This window comes from Pongo pygmaeus, chromosome 3 (assembly GCF_028885625.2).
Source record: "Pongo pygmaeus isolate AG05252 chromosome 3, NHGRI_mPonPyg2-v2.0_pri, whole genome shotgun sequence".
NCBI lineage: Eukaryota > Metazoa > Chordata > Mammalia > Primates > Hominidae > Pongo > Pongo pygmaeus.
Window position 1 is genome coordinate 43,209,957 of NC_072376.2, and position 20,753 is coordinate 43,230,709.

The window sequence follows — 20,753 nt, forward strand, 5'->3', positions numbered from 1 at the left end:
CCCTGAGGATTTTAAAATCTAGTTAAGATGAAAGATACTTTAAAAGATGGAATATGAATTACAGTATATGAGCAAGGCTATTATATTGTGATAGGTGTTAATCATATCAGTTAAATGAATGTAAGAATATAAAAAATGGACTCAAGAAATTATAGCAAATAAATGAGAACAAATATGAGAGAAATAATGAGCTTTTCATAGTTTAAGCAAAAGTTAAGAATAATCAATGGATTTGTAAGTAAAGAAAACATTTTGTGCTTAACTTGCTTTACTGATTGCTTAAATTAATTGTTTAAGTAGATTAAAGGAACACTTTTAAAGTTTAAACAATGGGCAAGAGATGCTAGGCGTAATAAATATGGAAAGTTTAATGTTTATTTTTCTAAAAGTCTCTTATCTAGAGTTTAATATTAGGAGTTATTTTTTATTTACAAGTTTCTGAGTTAAATTTTTCTAACTTCCCTGCAGCACATAAATCATAACCTTTTGGGGTTTTGTTTTGAAAATGTCCTAGCAATGTACTTACTTTATAAATTTGTTTATTTAGAAAAATTTTGTCCCCTGACATCCAGATAATTTCCTTTTGCTTAGTTTTTACCGTTATTCAAGTTAAAACTAGGTAGGTTTAAATATCATTTAATTTAAAATTTAAGCAAGAATAGAGTACATGTGTGAATGTTTATATTGAAGATTATACTTTTACTACAAAAATGTAATTATACCTGCAATGAGATTCCACGCTGAGCACAAAAGTAGCTTTTATCACAAAGTTATCATTTAATATACGTCCAACACCAGAAATTCTGAAAGCCCAAAAAGAAATATACATTTCTGACAGGTAATAGAGCACAACATTAATTTTGGAGGGTACAAATATTCAAACCATAGCTGATGCCATAGACCCACTAGACTCATTTCTCCCTCCCTGTTAAGTACATCTGTATATCCTAAACATATGGAGTAGGCAGACAAAAGGGAACTATGAAAGGTGAAAAGAGGGAGGCAAACTGGATTGGGACTTCAGGGCTCAAGGAAAAACACAGCAACAGAGTGTAATATGTCTCCCCACTCTAAAGAAGGAAGTAATCTATAATCAGCATTTTCTGAACCCTGTTCTAACATGAGAAATTAGCAGATATGACAGAGGATAAAATCAATGAATGTGAGGATGGGTCAATATTGTTACCCACTCCGAGCAATGATGTGGTAGGCAGAATGGGAATGGGTTTAAGGAGGTACCTATATTAAGCAGCGTATAAGTGTGGTAGACAGACTAATGGTCCCCAAAGGATATCCACCTTTTAATACCTGGAATTTGTGAATATTTTACCTTACAGGGAAAAGAAATTTTGCAGATGTGATTAAGTTAAAGATTTGAGATGGAGGGATTATTTTAGATTATCTAAGGTGTGCCCTATGTCACAAGAGTCCTCATAACAGACAGTTAAGAGAGTCTGAAGTAAACAAGAAAAAGTGACAATAGGAATAGATATCATAGTGGTGTGATTGCTGACTTTGAAGATAAATGGTGGAGCTGCAAGCCAAGAAATAGAGTTGGCCTCTAGAAGCAAATGAATTCTCTCTTACATTCTCCAGAAAGTGTACAATTCTACCAACATCTTGATTTTAGTCCAGCGAGAATTCTGAAAGGTAACACATTTGCATCATTGTACTCTAAAGTTTGTAGTAGTCAGAATAATGTCTCCTCAGAGTAGTGATTTGGTATACCAGTACTAAAAAACCAACAGAGATTTTGGGATTTGAAATTAAGATGCTGCTCTAATATGTATCTAAAACGTGGAAGTTATTATGGATAGAGCCAAAAATGATTTTGAGAAGCTTAAAAGAAAAAGCCTAGATTGCCTTGATCAAACCATCAGTAGAGATAAATGGTTATTAATTACTTTACTTGAAAGAACTCAGAAGGAGGGGAGGGAGAGTGGGAAAGAGAAAACATATGTCATCATGGGAAATACCAAAATCATCAGGAACAGATTGTGGTAGAAATAAGATTGTTAAAGGTACTACCAGTGAGGGTTCAGAATGAAATAAGAAACATGTTACTGGAAACTCAAGGAAAGGAGGACTTTGATATACATTAGTGGAAAGTTTAGCTGAATTGCGCCCTTTAGTTATTTGGAAAGCAAAATGTATTTAACAACCAACTTGAATATTTAGCTCAGGAGGCTTCCAAGCAAAGTATTGGGGGCTTGGCCTGATGTCTTCTTGCTGCTTATGGCAAAACAGAAAACAAGGAAGATAAATTGAGAAAGAAAATCTTAAGCAAAAATGATCAAGTATTTCATTATTTGGGAAATTTTCAGCCTATCTAGGCAAAAGATGCTAAAATTGGGAGATTCACAAAAAACATGCTCTGGAGAAAAAGCAAAGGGTGTGGCTGCCCCACCCCCACCCTTTTTTTATTTATTTATTTTTTTTCTTTTTCTAGCACCTTGGGAAAAGCAAAAGTTCAAAGTATTCCTCACACAAACATCTCTTTAAAGAGATTAGGCATGTGACTCCTGAATCTTTTCAGCAATCTCAGCAGAGGCCAGAATAAAGATGGGATGGGATTATACAGGAAAGATCTGTGTAGGACCACTCTCTTCTCTAATTGACTGAATCTCTGTGACATGCATGAGAGATCCATAAGGGCTTTGAGTTACTACACAAGCAGAAACACTGTCAGCTTGGACTGAAAAAGACAAAAAAAAAAAAAAAAAAAAAGAAGGACCAAATAATATAGGTGGGAAACAGCCTGATAAAACTAATCAGCTGCAAATGTGCTACCTTTCATTAAAAAGAAAGGAGACAGCCTGGGCACGGTGGCTCACGCCTGTAATCCCAGCACTTTGGGAGGCCCAGGCGGGCGGATCACCTAAGGTCGGGAGTTCAAGACCAGCCTGACCAACATGGAGAAACCTTGTCTCTAATAAAAATAAAAAAATTAGCCAGGCGTGGTGGTGCATGCCTGTAATCCCAGTTATTCGGGAGGCTGAGGCAGGAGTACAGCTTGAACTCAGGAGGCGGAGGTTGCAGTGAGCCGAGATTGTGCCATTGCACTCCAGCCTGGGCAAGAAGAGTGAAACTTCGTCTCAAAAAAGAAAGAAGAAAGAAAGAAAGAAAAAGAAAAGAAAGAAAGAAAGAAAGAAAGAAAGAAAGAAAGAAAGAAAGAAAGAAAGAAAGAAAAAGAAAAAGAAAGAAAGAAAGGAAAGAAAGAAAGAAGGAAAGAAAGAAAGAAAAGAAAGAGAAAGAAAGAAAAGAAAGAGAAAGAAAGAAACAGAAAATGAAGCTGAAAGCTACAGAAGATTACCTCCAGGCTTAATGGAATTTGCCACTTTGGATTTCAAAATTGCTGGATATTGGTGACTTTTTTTTCTTCCATCTTTTTCCTTTTGAAATAGAAATTCTCGTAACTGGTATCCTGTACCTGCCTCACAATTGTATTTTGGGAGAAAACACCAACATTTTTTCTAGTTTCAAAAATTTACAGATAGAAAAAAAATTTGTCTCATGATGCATTATACTGAATCTTATTTATAATTCGTTCAGATTATGAGATTTGGGAATTTTGAACTGATGATATTTACATGAGATCTTTGGAACTTGATGCTGTAATGGGTCAAAACTTTTGGGAATGTTGGAATTGGGTTGTGTGAAAGCATTTTGCATGTGGGACAAATAAAAACATTTAGCGGCCAGTGAGTGGACATTAATAGACAGAATAATGGTCCCTCATTCATGTCCCAATCTTTGGAATCTGTGAATATGTAAATTTACATTGCAAAAAAGACTTTGCACAAGTGATCAAATTATGGGTCTTAAAATGGAGAGATTATACTAGATTATCTGAGTGTACTCAATATAATCACAAAGGTCCTTATAAAGGAAAAAAAGGAGGCAAGAGATTCAGGATCAGAGGAGATATGATGGTGTAAACAGATGTCATATAAATGTGATTTTTGCTTTGAAAATGGACAATGAAACTGGAGAACAGGAGAAAAAGTATTCCTCCCTAGAACTTCCAGAAGAAACTCAATCCTGCCAAAACCTTGATGTTAGCCGAGTGATATTTGACCTCCAAAAATGTAAGAGAATAAAACTGTGTTGTTTTATTCTACTAAATTTGTGGAGATTTGTTACTACAGCAATAAGAAAATAGTGCAAACAGATAAAAATGAACACAGCCTTAGGGACCTGTGGCACAATGACAAAAGGACCCACATTTATGTTATCAGAGTTCCTGAGGAGTGGAGAAAAAAGATGAGCTAGAAAAGTATTTGGAGTAATAGTGGCTGAAAACTTCGAAAATTTGGCAGAAAACAGAGCAACAGAGTCAAGAAGATGTGTGAACTTCAAATACATTTATATCAATATAATATCATAATTAAGCTTCTGAAAACTAAAAGAAAAAAGTTTTGAAATCATTGAGAGAAATGACACATTGCTTATAGGAAACACAAAATCTATTATTTTTGAATTATCTAAATGGCAAACAGTAGTAATAAAAAGGAAAATATATTGGATACAAGAAAACTAAAATAATTTGTTGCCATAAGACTTACTCTTAAAGATTGGCTAAAGAAAATTCTTTTAAAAAAAGAAATGATAAAATAAGGAAATTTGAGAGCAAGACAGATCAATGAAAAGTGGAGAAATATTAATATATAAAATAAAATTTATTGTATGAGTTTTGTAAATCATACCTAATCAAAATCTAATCATATGTAGACAAATTACAATACCATCTGATACTCAAGGTAATGATATTTAAAAGTCAGAAAGGTAAAGAAATCTAAAGGGAAGTAAGCTTTTCCCACTCCACTTGAACAAATAAAGTGCTGATACCAATAGACTCTGATAATTCACATATGTACATTGCAATAGCCAGAGCAATCACATTCAAATATAATATAACAAAATCAAGAAAGGATCCTGGAAAATGTTTAGGTAATCTACACAATGGCAAAAAAAAAAAAAAAGGAATTAGAACCAGAGAAAACAAATAATACAAAATAACAAAATCAAGTTATAATATATCACTTATTGCCTTAAGTATAAATGACCTGAATATGCCAAATGACAGAGATTGACAGAATGGATTAAAAAAAGAAGAAGAAGAAGAACATGATGTATCCATTTACTCTCTACAAGAAACTGACTTCAAATTCAATTACATGGGTTGGTTAAAACTAAAGGGTGGAAAGTCATATACTAGCCAAACACTAATTTATGAAAAGCAGAAGATGCTACATTAATAAATTAGTACAGCCATTATAGAAAAAATAATTGGCAGTTTCTTAAAAACACTAAACATGCAATGACCATACTACTCAGTAATTACACACTTGGCCATTTATCCCAGAAAAATGATAATTTATGTTCACACAAAAATCTGTGCACAAATATCCATAGCTTTTTTCATAATTGTTAAAAAAACGGAAACAGCCAAATATACTTTAATTAGTAAATATAATTAAGTGAGAAAAAGCTAACTTAAAAAGGCTGCATATTGTATTATTTTATTTATATAACATTTTTGAAATGGAAAAATATATGTAGAAATGGAGAACTGTGAACTAGAGGTTTCCCAGTTGTAAGAAGTAGGAGGGGAAAGCAAAAGAGAAGTGGATATGATTATAAAAGAGCAATGCAAGGCATCCCTGTGGTGATAATAGTATTTTGTAATTTGATTTCATGGTGAATATATGAACCTACACATGAAATAAATTTGCATAAACACATACATGATTAAAAGTAAAACTGGAGAGAGTTGAGTAATATGTGCATTCATTCTGACATTGTTAATATCCTAGTTATGATATTGCACTATAGTTTTTCAAGATGTTACAGTTGGGGGAAACTGACTGAAGTCTAAACAAGGCTCACCTGTATTATTTGTAAAAACTGCATGTGAATCTACAACTTTACTAAATAAACGGTGTAATTAAAATTAAGTGGCCGTGTGTATATTTTTAAAATTATCCTATTTGCCTTATTGATTCATGTGTTATTTAAAATTCTGATGTGTAATTTCAAAATAATTGAAAATTTTGTAGGTATTTTAATATCATTGATTTCTAGCATATTTTACATTATTTCAGTCTTTTTAAATATGTTGTTATGGTCCAGTTTTGCTTTTTTTATGGCAGGAGGACCAATCCTTCCCATAATTTGAACTAATATGTTGTTATTCAAGAGTTATCTTTTTAAGCACATAATTTCAGAAGCCTTTTTCAGAATCTCTAATCAACTAAATGGTCATAAGTAAGAGTCAGTACACTGAAATAAGTGATTGGATATAAGTACTGGTTTCATCATTTTTTAGGTGTATGAGATTTAACTTATGATATTAAGGTGCTATAATTTTTTCTAGTGAAAAACATATCACTACATTTACAACGTGAAGAACATGATTTTGAAATATACAAAACAGTTACGCTAAGCATGTAGTGTTCCTAAAAATGTTCCTAAACAAACAGCTAAATTAGAATCTCTTTTGAGGTATTAATTTCATCTCGCCAAAGCATTAATTTGCCACGTTGGGATACTAGATGCAAGATTCTATGCATTTCTTTTGTCATCTGGGTTTTGAAATATCTTGCTCTTCTAAAATTCTATTCTGATTTGTTTAAACCATAACTCTAACATGTGTTTCTTATTATATATCTGTCTTCATTTTCATTGATGTTGTGGAAGACTGACAGATTTCCTTTGCACACATTGATATATCTCATTACTACTAGCATTACTGCTGCTTATCCATCTTGCTCCAGTCCTCATTGCTGTTGCACTTTCCTCATCAGCTTCCTTCTTCCTTTTGCTAGTACTGCTGATTTTCCCTATCTTACCAATGAGTCACATCCTCAAGGTGCTGGCATATTTCAGACATCTCTACCTTATTCAAGACTTTTCCATTTTATAAATTTTGATCAGCCCTATTTAACTTCATAGTGGGCAAGCTTTAACTAGCTCTTATAAATGTCTATTATTTCAGATGAGAAACACAGGTTCCCAGATAGCACTGCCAAAATATCATCCAGAAGTCAAATGTAATTATATCTATTATTTCAAATCTTTATTATGAACATTTTGAAAAACACAAGTAGCAGACAATAACCTAGTTAAATTCATATACCCTTCACCCAGCCTCAACAAATTTAAACAACTGGCCAATTTTGTTTTATCTATTATCTATATGCACCAAATTTTCCTAGTTTCCCTTTCAATTAGTTTAAAACAAATTCTAGCCACTATATCATTTTACTCATAATACTTTAGTATGAGAACTATTGAAGAAAAAACTTTTACTTAATATAACCCTATCTGGATTAAAACAATTTACAATAATAATTTTTGAATATTATAAATATATGTTATATCATCCCTGATTATAAAAGAGTAAGTTATAACCAAAGGAAACATATTGCTATTTTTAATTTTAAAACTTGTACTAACCTATTATAATACATTTTATATACATTTAGTGTATTCAATTTGAAATCATGGGGTTAGTATTAAAATCCACCAAATATATTACATACAGCATATTCAAGTTTTGTAAAAGATTTCACATCACTATTTCCATTTTGTGAGGTGAGTTATATATAACTGAGAAAAATTTAGAGTCAATCTAATTTTATCTAGGCTTGCAGTCATATTCGTCTTTCACTCTTAACACCACTTGGTAGTAAGGTCTCTAAAATATGTATTTCCTTAGTATCTTAGTAAAGGATATGAAATTTGTCTAATTTTGCAGATGAAGAAACTGAGGCTCAGGAAATACTTGATATAAGTAATAAATGGAATAGCCAACTTTTATACCCCGATGTCTTTTCAGCCCATTATGGTGACTTTTTCCTGTGTAATTGTGATGGTAATATTAAATCACATTGTTTCTTCTACACCAGCCATGGTACCAAATGTCACCAGAGAGAAATTAGTAATGGCCATAATTTCAAAGATAGAAACTCTGAAGTAAAAGCAAAATTCTTCATCTCATTTTACCTTCCAGTATTTTTTCCTTAAAACTATTCAATAGAGATGTTAGTCTATCACCCAAAACTCCTTGACTCTACCTAAACTCTGCTAATGACTACAGTGATCAGTGCATACTTTTCCTCACAATGAGGTGTTTAAATTGATTTTAGAATAAACTCTGATGCATCTCCAAGGAGTTCCTAAATATCTCAATTACATCTCTTCCACATCTTATGACTACATCCCCCATTTCACTGATTTTTTTTAAAAAACAACTCTATGCAAAGGAAAACTGTATATGTTATATGGTATATAAAAATGATTAAGTACTTTCAATGCCTTCAAGAGAGTTCACAAAAAAGGTATTAAAGAAATGTGCATAAATTATTACAATAAAAATGAAAATGAAATTATCTTAAGAAAGACACACAAAAAAAGTAATATGGGAATTAAAGAGGCCTTGTAACTTTCAGAAAAGTATAGAGAAGAGATATAAGACTGAAGAAATACACCTCTCTGGTCAGGTTCAGCAAGTGACATGGGGAACCTAGAGTTTAAGAGGCAGATTTTCAGCATATAAGAAAGATGTACATGTTTAACCTATTCTACCCATGGCCTTACTCCAAAGTTAGTCCCAATACCTCTACTTTTCCCATAGGACTCTTGACATTTAAAGCAGAGTGTTTGGTCATGCTAAACAACTCTGATCTCAAATGGCCCTACTAACCTATTTATATTTTATGCATAGTTCTGCATGTAAACCTGTTCACAGCATTTATAAATAATTGCAAGTGCTTTCATCAGTTTTCCAGTATAGTTAATGTTGTATGTCTGCCTTTCTTTAGTATAGCTATAAAGTCAGCTTCTACTTCCTAAGATGTTTTAATCTGCATTAAGATTCAAATACCTTCCTCAAATTCAGTGTCTACCCAGGTAGTACTTTCTTTGAAAATTATGGAGATCATTATGCCAACACACTCCTCATTTCTGGAGATGAATTCGTGGGTTAATATGCCATTTTAACATTTTCCAAAAAATACTTGCTCAAATAGATGTGAGAGAGGGAGAGAACAGGTGGTATCAATAATTTGCATGTTTTACAGACAACTGTAAGTTGGCATGCAAGGAAACTCTCATCTCTTTTATAGTGGAATTTTTTAACCCTGGCAGCCTGATCTGAGCACCATTCTCCTGTGTCTCCCCAGTCACAACAGCTCTTTAAGTAACTGTGCCAACATATGGGTCATTTACCATGACAGGCACAACAAGTACACATATAAATAGGTAACAGAGTAAACCTGTGGTTTATAAATTGTTTACACATTACTTAAAGCAGCCTTTTACGTTTAGCATACGTTTTTCCAAAACCTATTCGTGGAGCTTTAATCTTATGATTGAGATTAAAATTTAGAAGAGTAGTTATATGCTAAGACCTAAGCAAATAAAACATCCTCTTCTTTTTAGAGTTAAATTTAATTTGTTTAACCTAATAGTTTCATCATGTATTGTTTGACGGAATAACCAGTGATAAATGTTAGGACTATGGTACTTTTTAATGGATAATAAATTTTTAATTGAAAAATTATGATAATGAAGCTCAGGATTCATGATACTGGATTAATTCAGAGCTCATGTTGCAAACACAAAGGAAATTTTTAAATACTCAGTTCAAGACTTTTCTTGCTTTAATTCTGTTAAACAGTGTTGATTACTTGAGACTATAATTAAAAGCGCTGCTTTGATTTTTCTTCATGGAAAATTCAGAAGCATCATTACTAAATATTTGTTCCCAAAATGATGATTCTCTTAGTTCTTCCCTTAGTCATCCAGAGACGTATCAAATTGGACAGCTTATAATAAAGAATTCACTTTATGCGACCTAATTTTAAAACTTCTGTCTTCTGCACCAGACATGAAGTAAAATTTTATTGTGATAATAAATTTTTTAAAATTAAAGACTCTTCTTAAAATTATAATTGTGTTATTAGTAAGCTTTCCACATGAGTACACCTGAAAAATTAAATTTCCATCTTGAGGAGATGAAGACTTGAGAATGAATATAACTAAACATTATTAACCTAACAAAAGTCACACTGGACAATAGTTTCAGAATTTGAGAACAGCTTTAATTTCCTTCTCCAGAGCCACATATATTATTGTTAAAATGTTAAACTTGAACCAAATATGAGGGAAAAAATTAAACAATAATTTTAAATTAATCCAATAAATTATTGCAAATCAGAGATGAAAATAATTCTATAAAAAGTAGAATATTTGAAAACCAATTTAATTCATTCACATCTGACTGAATAAAAGGGGATTAGACATATCAAATAATATAATCAAATATTTTCCAAGCTATACATTCACTATTTTCCCTTGAGCCATTTCTCTCTATTTGACAACCATTGTCTCAGTGTAGTCATTTAATATTTAATCCACTTTATGGAACATCTGCCAAATTATAACCTCTTCTTCATTCACCCTCCACTGAATGTTTTCAGTCAATTATTTAATATTTCTAAAAATTTTTCCCATGGAAAAATGAGATCTCTATCTCTGTTCCTTCTGCCCTTTGTCCTAGTCCCTTCCTCTGGGGCCACAGAGTTTATGAATTATCCTACATCAATGGCATTAACATTGAGCTTGAAAGCAATTACCTTTTCTCCAAGCCTTCTCAACTAAATCTCTACTTTGTATCCTTGTTCAAAAAGTGATTAGACAAATTTTTAATTAATGGTTCAAGAGAAGCTTGAATTTCCATTTTCTGGGTGAGGTGGTTTACCTATTGATATTAACGAGAAGAAAATACAAGGAAGCCTTTGGTGACAACGTTGGTATCTAAATACTAACCTGAATGAATCATTAGTCTGACTCAGTATGGTCTTTCTGATGGTTATAAACAAATCTGCTATATGAAAATAAAAATGTTCCTTTAGAATTCAATCTAAACGAACTGTCGGTTATACTTAATGATTAATAATAGTCACTGAGAAAGTTATGTCAGTCATATTGTTTGGCATAAAGAAGCAATTATGTATGATGCTTCCTTTTTTTACCGTATTCTAATTTTTAAACCTAGAGATTAAAAATTCTGTTTTAAGAGGTTATACATATCTTACGAAAATAAGCTTTCCATGATATATTTTTAAAAAACATGGTATTAGCTCAAGTCTTTATTAGGATAAGAGCTAAAAAAGAATGATTCAGCTATTTGTTATATTTCTGCTGGGGGTTCAGTTCTATAAAGCTTTTCTGATTTTATAAATATCAGTGTAATTTAATGTCCATCTTTCATAATACCTTCAGTGTTCTTTTTCAAACTATGAACTGGAAACTATCACTTCTCTGAGAATAAGAAGTAGAAGAAAAGAGGTGTGATGGTTTTTATTCCTATTATTTAAAGCACAAAATCTCCAGCTTGTACTATGACATGTAAAGCATTTTACAATCAACTTCCAAAATACTTTTCCAGTTTCATCTCCATGTTTTCATCCTATTCCCTCTTGCACAGGCCACTGTCTCTATAAAATATACATCTTCTTTTTCTGCTTGCATAACTCATGCACATGCTTGTGAGATCCAATTCAAACTTCTCCACTTTTCCCTTGGCATAAACAGTCCCTCTCTTCTCTGTTCTCAGAGATTCTAGCATTCGCATCCATAATGAATTCATAATACAGTTATATTATAGTAGACTGAGATCCCCTCAAGAGTAGAGAATGTGTGTCATTTATCTTTGTTCTTCAATGTCCTTCAGGGTGCTTGATACTATGGAGGAACTGGACTTGGAGGTTTTTAATCTCAGCATCTAATCTTATCTTTGTCTTTACTACTAACTCCTTAATTTTGATCAAGTCCTTTCAGCCCTTTTGGGTTGGGAATATCATGGTCATAGGCATGTGTCCCTTCAGGCAAGAAGACAATAAAATATGATGAAAGAACATAGAATTTAGAGTAAGAGAGTCATGTAATGAGGATATCAACTTATTGTTAGATAAACTCTTTTATATCAGTTATTTTTGGAGCAAATACAAAAGGGATTAATAATAACTACATCATGGTTTTGTGGTAAGGATTGAATGAGATACAGCATGTTAAAAGATATCTTGCATAAATTTGACTAGATATCTTCTAAAATACATTAGGAGCTCTAATAATCTATGGATTAAAGAAAAAGCTTTTAGAAAGTTTTTCTAAGTGTAAAAATAGATGAATTTTTATCCTAGTTACTTTTTTATCAAGAGAAAAAGTGATTAAATTGAAGTTTGTCAAAGCAAAGCAGTAAAAATTCTGAATGACTGAAAAGGATGGAATCTTGAATTGAAAATATTAATTGGAATTATATAAAATTTTGGTTCTAATGGGGATGTTATTCACAGCCTTCAGAATTTTAAAATTTAAGTAGAAAAAAAGAAGAAGAATTTATTCAAAGTTTTCATCTGAATAAGAACTATAGGACAAAAGGAAAATTTAAAAAAAAAATGCTACGGTGTGAGAATCGAAGTTTCAGACTAGAAACGGAACGTCAAGGAAGAAAATAATGTTTATCAGAGATCTGCGTAATTTTTTAAACAATGTTATGGAAGGTGAGATCTAGACTTTAAAATTCTCATAGGTTTAATTCTAAAGCAATGAATTACAAATTTATTTATTTAGATTAAATAACACGGATTGCTAATGTATTGCTTAAAATTTGCCAATTAACACTGAAAAACAGTGACTTTTTCTCATGATAATAGTTTTGTAGTTTTCACTTTAAAAAAATCAATTCCCTTTACAAGTGATTATTTTTGTTTCTGTTTAAAAACATATTTAAACTGTATTTCAGAAGTACCTTTATGAAGTGCTTTTCTAAAATCAATAATGTAACTATGGTGATTGTACTCATCTTATTCTCTGTTGAAATTTATTTCAAAGATCTAAGCTTTTTTTCCTGGTGTTCTTATAAAAAAATTCTAAACATTTATGTCCCAAACTTTTGGTTAGAAGAACAATTGTATGTGTGTATGTATTAGCGTATGTGTATAAACATCCTCTTCACAAAGCACGCAAACACATATATACTTTTGATCTTTTTTTTTTTTTTTTTGAGACAGACTCTCACTCTGTTGCCCAGGCTGGAGTGCGGTGGCTCAATCTCGGCTCACTGCAGCCTCTGCCTCCTGGATTCAAGCAATTCTCCTGCTTCAGCCTCCTGAGGAGCCGGGATTACAGGTGCGGGCCACCACACCTGGCTAATTTTTGTATTTATAGTATAGACAGGGTTTCACTGTGTTGGCCAGGGTGGTCTTGAACTCCTGACCTCAGGTAATCCACCTGCCTTGGCCTCCCAAAGTGCTGGAATTACAGGCATGAGCCACCGCACCCAGCCTTCATTTCATTTCCAAACATATTATGGTATTGTACAATCTGGTCTCTGAAAGACATTGATAAATTACTCATTGCAGCTCCACCAATCTACTGAAAGTGTATAATAGCGAGATATCTGCCAACAGTAAGCATATATTCAAAACTAAATTAAGTATTCTTTTCATCTTTTCAGGAGTCCCATCAAATTTTAGTCACAAAATTAAAGGGGAAAGGAAAAAGGAAGGAGCAGAATGATGGAGTAGAAGACTCCACTGATCACCGTCCACCCCCGACAAGGACACCAATTTAACAACTATCTACACAGAAGAAAGACAGAAAAAAAAAAAAAAAAAAAAAAAAAAACACCTTCATGAGAACCGCAACCAAAAATCAGATGAGCACTCATAGTAGCTGGTTCTAACTTCACAATGTTGAAAGAGGCACTGAAGAGATAGAAAAAACAGTGAACTGCCTATGCAACCCCGCCCCCACCCTCACCCTCCTGCAGTGGCAGCATGGGACAAAGAGCATCTCTGGGCCCTAGAGGAGAGAGAACACAGTAAATGTGAGGCAATAAACTCAGTGCTGTCCTCGTAGGTCAGAAAGGAAATCTGGACCAAACTCAGCTAATGCCCATCCACAGAGGGAGGATTTAAACCAGCCCTAACCAGAGGGGAATTACTTATCCTAGCTACCTGAACTTGAGTTCCTGAAAACCTCCCCTCCAAAGGCTACAGTGATCTGTGTCTCCAAATAAACTTGAAAGGCAGTCTAGGCCATAAGAACTGCAACCCTTAGGTGAGTCCCAGTGCTGGACTAGGCCCAGAGACGGTGGACTAGGGGACACATCACATACTGAGACATAAGCTGGGGCCTCCAAGGGAATGCTGGCATTATCCCTTCCCTAACCCCAGGCTGCAGAGCTTGTGGCTCTAAAAGAGACCCCTTTCTTCCTCTCAAGAAGAGGACAGGGAAGGACTTTGTCTTGCATATTGGATACCAGCTCAACCATAGCAGGATAGGGCACCAGTCAGGGTCATGAGGAATCAGTTCCAGACCCTAGCTCCCAGGTGCCATTTCTAGACACATCTGCTGCCTTAAAGGAAAGGAGTCAGTCTTGACAGCATTCAACAGCTGCTAACTGAAGAACACTTGGACTCTGAACAACCAGCCTGGATACCCAGGTACTATGTCAAGGGTCTTGGGTAAGCCTCTGAGACTTGCTGTCTTTAGGTACAGCATGGCCACAGGTGGGTAGAGCACAAAAGCAGCCTGATGGTATTCCTGATTCCAGGACCTGACCCTTAGATGGCATTTCTGGACCTGCCCTGAAGCAGAGGGGAACCCACTACCCTGAAAGGTGAGTCACAGATCAAGCAACATTCACCAAAAGCTGACTGAAGAGCCCTTGGGACTTAAGGGAACGTTGGCAGCAGTCTGGCAGTACTTCCCATGGTGAGGGGTGGCAGTAGCTATGGGGTAAGGCTCTTCTGCCTTTGTAAAGGGAAGGGAACAGTACAAAGGACTGTGTCTTGTCATTTGAGTGCCAACTCAGAACAGTAAAAATAGAACACCAGATAAACTCCTAAGGTTTTTTGACTGTAATCCCTGACTCCTGGATGGCACCTCTGGACCCACCTGGGGCCTGGGAAACATTGCTGCCCTGAAGGGAAGGACACAATCCTGGCTAGTTTTTCCATCTGCTGATTGTTGTCCCAAGGCATTAAGCAAATATAGGCAGTAGCTAGTGAGTGGTTACAAGAGGTCTTGGGTGAGACCCAGTGCTGTGCTGGCTTCAGGTCGGACCCAGCACAATCCCAGTGGTGGTGGCCACAAGGAGGCTTGTGTCACTTCAACCCCAGCTTTAGGTGGCTCAAAACAGAGAGAAAGACTGTGCTTGTTTGGGAGAATCTAAGGGAAGATTACAAAGGCTCTGCCTGGTAATCCAGATAATTCTCCCAGATCTTATCCAAGATCATCAAGGTGGTACCTCTAGTAGTCTGCAAGAACCACAGAATTACTGGGGCTTGGGGTGCCCTGTAAAACAGATATAGCTTAGATCACAATATCCAAATCCTTTAAAATATCTGGAAAGCCTTCTCAAAAAGAATGGCTACAAATAACCCAGACAGTGAAGACTACAATAAATATCTAAATATTTAATGACCAGACTTTAAAGAACATCAACTAGTATCAACACCATTCAGGAAAAAATGACCTCACCAAATGAACTAAATAATTCACCAGAGACCAATCGTGGAGAAGCAGGAATGTGTGAAATTTCAAAAAGATAATTCAAAATTCTTCAAACTGTATTGAGGAAGCTCAGAGAAACTTAAGATAACAAAGAGAATTCAGAATTCTATTAGATACATTTAACAAAGAAATGGAAATAATTAAAAGGAATCAAGTAGAAATTCTGGAGCTGAAATATACACTTGGCATACTGAGGAATGCATCAGGGTCCTTTAATAGTAAAATCGATTAATCAGGAGAATTTGTGAGTTTGAAGATAGGCTGTTTGAAAACACATAGTCAGAGGAGACAAAAGAAAAAGAATAAAAAACAATGAAACATGCCTATAGTTCTATAAAAGAGCCTTAAAAGGGAAAATCTAAGAGCTATTGGTGTTAAAGAGGAGGTAGAGAAAAAGATGGGGATATTAACTTTATTCAAAGGGATAATAATAGAGAACTTCACAAACCTAAAGAAAGAAATCAATATCCAAGTACTAGAATGTTATAGAACACTAAGCAGATTTAAAGCAAAGAAGAGTACCCCAAAGCATTTAATAATCAAATTCACAAAGATCTAGGATTTAAAAAAAAGAATTCTAAAAGTGGCAAGAAAAAATAAATAACATACAATGGAGTTCCAATATATCTGGCAGCAGACTTTTCAGTGGAAGCTTAACAGATTAGAAGAGAGTGGTAGGACATATTTAAAGTGCTGAAGGAGAAAACATTTGCCCTGGATTACTATATCTGGCTAACATATCCTTCAAACATGGAGAAAGAAATACTTTCCCAGACAAACAAAAGTTGAACATATCCTTCAAACATGGAGAAAGAAATATACTTTCCCAGACAAACAAAAGCTGAGGGATTTCATTAACACCAGACCTGTCTTTCCTATAAGAAATGCTAAAGGGAATACTTCAATTAGAAAGAAAAGGACATTAATGAGCAATAAGTAATCACCTGAGGGTACAAAAACCCACTGGTAATAGTAAGTACACAGAAAAACGCAAAGTATAATAACACTGTTACTGTGATATATAAACTATTCTTATCCTAAGTAGAAAGAATAAATAATGAACCCATCAAAACTAATAACTACAACAAATTTTCAAAACAGTACGAAAAGATACAACAGAAAGTAAAAAAAGTTACAAAGCAGGGAGGTAAAATTAAGTCATAAATTAAACTTCAAAACTTAAAACTAAGTTTTTATTAGTTTTCTCTTTGCTTATTTGTGTGTTTGTTTATGTAAACAGTGTTAAGTTGTTATTAAGTTAAAATAATGGGTTATAAAATAGTACTTGCAAGCCTCATGGTAACATTAAATGAAAGAAACACAATGATTACACGAAACATAAATGTCAAGAAACTAAATCATATCGTGAGAGAAAATCACCTTCACTAAAGGAAGACAGGAAAGAAAGAAATAAGAAAGAGAAGACCACAAAACAACCAGAAAACAAATAACAAAGTGACACAAATAAGTCCTTATTTATCAGTACTATCATTGAATGTAAATGGACTGAACCCTCCAATCAAAAGACACAGAGTGGCTGAATGTATGAAAAAAACAAACCCAATGATGTGTTGCCTATAAGAAACACACTTATCCTATAGAGACACACACAGACTGAAAATAAAGGGGTAGAAAAAGATATTCGAAGTAAATGGGAAGCAAAAAAAAAAAAAACAACCCAGGGGTAGCCATACTTATATCATACAAAATAGATTTCAAGACAAAAACTATAGTAGATTAAGAAGGTCAGTATACAATGATAAAGACATCAATTCAGCGAGAGGATATAGCAATTTCAAATTTATATGCAACCAACACCGGAGAACCCAGAAATATAAAGCAAATATTATTAGAGCTGAAGAGAGAGATAGGCCCCAATGCAATAATATCTGGGGACTTCAACATGACATTTGCAACACTGGACAGGACTTTCAGACAGAAAATCAACAAACATTGGACTTAATTGGTACAATAGACCAAACGGATCTAATAGATATTTTCAAAACGTTTCATCCAAGGACTGCAGAATACACATTTTTTCTTCAGTACATAGATCATTTTCAAGGATAGACCATAAATTAAGTCATAAAACAACTCTTAAAACATTCAAAAAATTGAAATAACACGAAGCATCTTCTCTGACCACAATGGAATAAAAATAGAAATTAATAATAAAAGAAATATTGGAAACTGTATTAGTCCATTCTCACACTGCTGAAATACCTGAGCCTGGGTAATTTATGAAAAAAAGAGGTTTAATTGTCTCATGGTTTCGCAGGCTGTCCAGGAAGCATGGCTGGGGAGACCTCAGGAAACTTGCAATAATGGCAAGAGGTGAAGGGGAAGCAGGCATGTCTTATGTGGCTGGAGCAGGAGGAAGAGGAGAGAGGCAGGAAGTGCTACAAACTTTTAAACAATCAGATCTCATGTTAGCTCACTCACTATCACAAGAACAGCAACAAAAAGAACATCCACCCTCGCAATCCAATCACTTCCCTTCAGGCCCCACCCCCAACATTGAAAATTACAATTAGATTGAGATTTGGGTGGAGACACAGACCCAAACCATATAGAAACTATACAAATACATGAAAATTAAACAATATTCTCCTGAATAACCAGTGGGTCAATGAAGAAATTAAGAAGAAAATTGAAAAATTTATTGAAACAGATAATTGAAACACAACATACAAAAAACCTATTGGATACAGAAAAGTAGTACTCAGAGGGAAGTTTATCCCTGTAAGTGTGATACATTAAAAAAGAAGAAAAACCTTAAACACTCTAATAGTGCATCTTAAAGAACTAGAAAAGCAAGAACAAAGCAAATACAAAATTAGTAGAAGGAATGATAAAGATCACAGCAAAAATAAATAAAATTGAAATGAAAAAACAATATGAGAGATAAATAAAACAAAAAGTTGTTTTTTTTTAAAGTGAAACAAAATTGACAAATCTTAGGCAGACTAGGAAAAAAGGAAAGAAGATACAAATAATTTCAATCAGAAATGAAAAAGGAGACATCACAACAGATACTGCAAAATTTGAATGATTATTAGTGGCTTCTATGAGCAACTATATGCCAGTGAATTGAAAAATCTAGAAGACAAGGACAAATTTCTAGACACTTACAACCCACCAAGATTGAACTAGAAAGAAATACAAAACCTGAACAGACCAATAACAAGAAATGAGATTGAAGCTGTAATAAGTCTCTCACTAAAGAAAAGCTCAGGATCCAATGACTTCACTGCTGAATTCTACCAAACATTTAAAGAGAAACTAACATGTATACTACTAAACTATTCTAAACAATAGAGAAGGGATTACTTCCAAACTCATTCGACAGGCCACTGTTATCTTGCTACCAAAACCAGACAGACACATCAAAAAAGAAAACTACAGGCAAATATTTAAGATGAATATTGATGCAAAAATCCTCAACAAAATAGGAGCAAATTAAATTTTCAAATATATTAGAAAAATCATTCATCAGGACCAAATGGGAATTATCTCTGGGACGCACGGATGATTCAACAGGAACAAATGAATCAATGTGATACATCATATCAACAGAATAAAGGATGAAAACCATATGATCATTTAAACTGATGCTGAAAAAACATTTGCTAAAATTCAACATCCCTTCATAATGAAAGTGCTCAAAAAACGGGATAGAAGGAACATACCTCAATATAATAGAAGCTATATAGGACAGACCCACAGCTAGTATCATACTAAATCGGGATAAACCAAAAGCCTTTCCTCTGAGATTTGGAACATTAATAGGATGCCCACTGTCATGATTATTATTCAACATATTACTGGAAATTCTAGCTACAGCAATCAGACAAGAGAAAGATATAAATGGTATCCAGGTTGGAAAGAAGTCAAATCCTTGTTTGCAGATTATATGATCTTATATTTGCAGAAATCTGAAGACTCCACAAGAAAGCTATTAGAACTGACCAACAAATTCAGTAAAGTTGCAAGAGACAAAGTCAACGTACGAAAATAACTAGAATTTCTATATACCAACAGTGAACAGTGAGAAAAAGAAATAAAAAAAATCCCGTTTACAATAGCTACACATAAAATTAAATACCAAGGCATTAACTTAGCAAAAGAAGTAAAATATCTCCCTAATGGAAATGACAAAACACTGATGAAAAAAATTGAAGAGGCCGCCAAAAAATGGAAAAATATTTCATGTTCCTTAGTTGGAAGAATCAATATTGTTAAAATATCCATTCTACCTAAAGCAATCTACAAATTTAATTCAATCTCTATCAAAATACTAATGTCATTCTTCATGGAAATAGAAAAAAAAGGTCTTAAAATTTATATGGAATCACAAAAGGCCCAGAATGGTCAAAGATGTCCAAAGCAAAAAGAACAACGTTAGAGGAATCACGTTACCTGCCTTCAAATTGTTCTACAGAGCTATAGTAATCAAAACATGGTGCTGGCATTAAAACAGACACATAGACCAATGGGACAGAATAGAGAACTCAGAAACAAATCCATGTAACTACAGTGAACTCATTTTTGACAAGAACACACATTGAGGAAAAGACAGTTTGTTCAATAAATGGTGCTAGAAATACTGGACATCCATAGGCAGAAGAATGAAACTATACCCCTATCTCTCGCCTTATGCAAAAATCAAATCAAAGTGAATGAAACACTTAAATCTAAGATCTCAAACTATGAAACTACTACAAGAAAACATTGAGAAAAATCTCTGGGACATTGGTCTGGGCAAAAATTTATTGAGTAGTACTCCACAAACACAGGGAACCAAAGCAAAAATGGACAGTTTGGATTTCGTTAAATTAAAAATCTTCTGCACAGCATAAGATACAATTAACAAAGTGAAGAGACAACCCACAGAACAAGAAAAAATATTTGCAAACTACCCATCTGACAAGGGATTAATAACCAGAATATATAAGAAGCTTAAATAACTCCATAGGAAATAATCTAATAATCCAATCAAAAACTGGGCAAAAGATTTGAATAGATATTTCTCAAAAGAAGATATACAAATGACATACAAGCATACATAAAAAGATGCTCAATCTCACTGATCATCGAAAAAATGCAAATCAAAACTACAATGAGGTATCATTGTAATTTTGAGTATAAGCCAAAGTAGCTTATAT